At 41.4% G+C, this 2,650-nt stretch overlaps 1 long non-coding RNA gene across 1 annotated transcript; it reads right to left on the reverse strand.

Moving 5' to 3' along the window:
• Positions 1 to 1,040: 1,040 nt before the first annotated feature.
• Positions 1,041 to 1,483, reverse strand: LOC149216283 (uncharacterized). The gene is made up of 2 exons (XR_016251112.1): positions 1,359 to 1,483; positions 1,041 to 1,230 (listed from the first exon to the last, which is right to left on the reverse strand). It is a non-coding gene; the product is annotated as an uncharacterized LOC149216283 (long non-coding RNA).
• Between the last annotated feature and the right edge of the window lie 1,167 nt (positions 1,484 to 2,650).

The raw sequence follows: 2,650 nt of genomic DNA on the forward strand, positions 1-2,650 counted from the left end.
TGGCATCCATGGAGCAGCAGTACCTCCAAACTCAATAGGCATCCGAACAAAGGTGGCATCTCTTTCAACAAAGGACTTCCTAAGAACAGCTCGAGGTGTTGAAGGCTCGTTAAACCTATGAAGGAATCTGGAAGGTTCTTCAATCTTTTGCAGCCAGTGAGTTCAATGCTATTTGTCAAACACCCAAAGGATTCTGGAAGTACCTCCAAACCTTCGCAGTTCTCGAGGGTGATTCTTTGGAGATTTGTTAAATCCCCCAAGGAGTTTGGAAGCCGCTTCAATCTGTTGCAGCGCGACAGATAGAGATCTTGGATATTTGCCAGATTCGCAAACGAATTTGGAAGAAGTTCCAAACTACTGCACCTGAGCAGGGATATTCGTTGGAGATTTGTTAGATCTCCCAAGGATTTTGGAAGCCGCTTTAAACTGGAGCAGTCATACAGCTGGAGGACTTGGAGATTTCTTAAATCTGTGAAGGAATCTGGAAGCTTCTCCATCCTTTGGCAGCCATAGAGAACGATGCTTTGGAGATTTGTTAAATTTCCAAATTCCTTCGACAGAATCCTGAAGCGCCCATGTAGCTCTAGATATTTCAAGGAGCGGACATGAAAGAATCCTTCTGATAACGTCGTTGATAGATCTGCTGCAGGCTCTGGATCACGATTTACATAAGTCAAATCCCTGAAGACAATCTTTTCGAGGTGTGTCAGCTTCCATATTGACTTTGGAAACTCTGAAAGTGGAGCGTCAACGTACAACTCCCGCAACTATAGAGGTGCCTGCAATGTTGGACGTTTTAATCATAACATGAGAAAACAGAAGATACACAATTACTCTCATCATCTATTGCTATATGTTCATCTACATTTACTCACCTGAGAATCACGACGCCATAATTTTTTCAGTTTCGTCCCTCGCACTTCTAAAACTTTTAACTGGTCCATTGGAATCCATGTCCATTGGAATCCATGTAGGCAGCGAAGAACAGGGACACTTACTCTAGTGGAGCCATACGAGATTTGGTGACTGCATCCTTCTTATTATGCCTTCCATAAATTACCCTTCACTTTCAAGAAGTTGCAATGTTCTGATTTTGATCGCCGCCTCACTTGAAATTTTGTTCAGCAGTATCTCTGATTTTGTGCATAATAATGCCTCCTCTTTTGTTATTGGTTGAAGATAGGGTATCCACTGGGTAGGCATCCTAATTCCACGTACATCTGGTATTACCTATTCGTTCGTTAAAAGAACAGTATTACGACATAGTACCTGGCATAATTATTATTTATTTATTTGAATAAACGGAACTTGAAAGTTGTGGACATGGGTTTGAAGTCTTAGATGATTAAATGACTTACAGATGATAATGACTGCTCCTCGAACAGATCATGGACCTCCTCAATCGAACGCCAAAGACGACGGGGCATTGATACTTCCTCAGCAATATTTCTTCCCATGTCGCACACGTGATCATGCATTCTCATCTTCTCCTATGCCAAAACAAGCAATATCTAAAAATATTTGTTGTTCCTTTTGATTCAATGAATTATAACTAATTTTAAGGCTTGCCAGGATCTTATCAGGAAATCTATGAAGTTCTTTCAATTTTTCTTCCCAATATGGCTGATCTTGCCCACATAAAAGAGCACCAAAAACTTTCAGCGATAAAGGCAAACCGTCGCAGCATTTTATAAACCTATCGACAAGGTTTTCAAACCCTGGTCGTGGATGTGGCTGAAAGAAGGCATAAGAACAAAAAAGTTGTTGGGAATGGGGTTTATTGAGGCCCTTTAGGTGATAAATTGATGACTTTCCTATTCCTGCATTTCCAAGGACATGCTTGTCACGGGACGTGACCAAAATCAAGCTCTTGGGATGAAGGACGCCCTTAATTGGAAAAAATGCATCCAATTGATCAGCATCATCTACATCGTCTATTACTATGAGAGCCTGACAAGATGAGAGACATGTTTGAAGTATTTTTATACCTTCTTCCCAATTATCAATTCCCCTACTTATACCTTTCAAGTCTTTAATGAGCTGAGACTGTAGGGAAGGTAGCGACGCCCTATACGCTTTTTCTCTGACATCAGCTAGAAAGGAGGAGCAGCCATAACCTGATCTCTTAGAGTTGAAGAATTCCTTGGCTAGCGTAGTTTTGCCAACTCCACCCACTCCAGCAATCGCCACTACCTTAGAATCGATCGATTGCTGCTCCTGCTGGTATGATACAGTTTTTTCAAAATCTTCAAATGTTTCTGGCAAACCAGTTGCATATTTGGCCACGTGTAACGCTGGTTTTGGAACCTTTGTCAATACCCTTTCCATGACCTTATCCAAGAGATCAGCCTCGTCCCTGAATATGGCATATTCAGAGGGTAAAATTACAAACAGTAACCTGCCTAATTTGTCATGTGGCTATCAATCCATGAAAGTGGCATATTCAGACGGTAAAATTACAAACAGTAACCTGCCTAATTTGTCATGTGGCTATCAATCCATGAAAGAAAAACGAAGACAGGAATTGTAAGAGTGTCGAAGATACTCACCCATTACACGCTTCCAACTCAAAGCCACTGATATATGAAACTTGAGAAAGAGCCTCTCTCCAACCTTGAATTCTTCGGGGGTCGTATCGCCCCTTTTCTTC

Source organism: Pinus tabuliformis, chromosome 1_1 (assembly GCF_031772625.1).
Source record: "Pinus tabuliformis cultivar Carrire ecotype Pingquan chromosome 1_1, CPIR1, whole genome shotgun sequence".
Lineage (NCBI taxonomy): Eukaryota > Viridiplantae > Streptophyta > Pinopsida > Pinales > Pinaceae > Pinus > Pinus tabuliformis.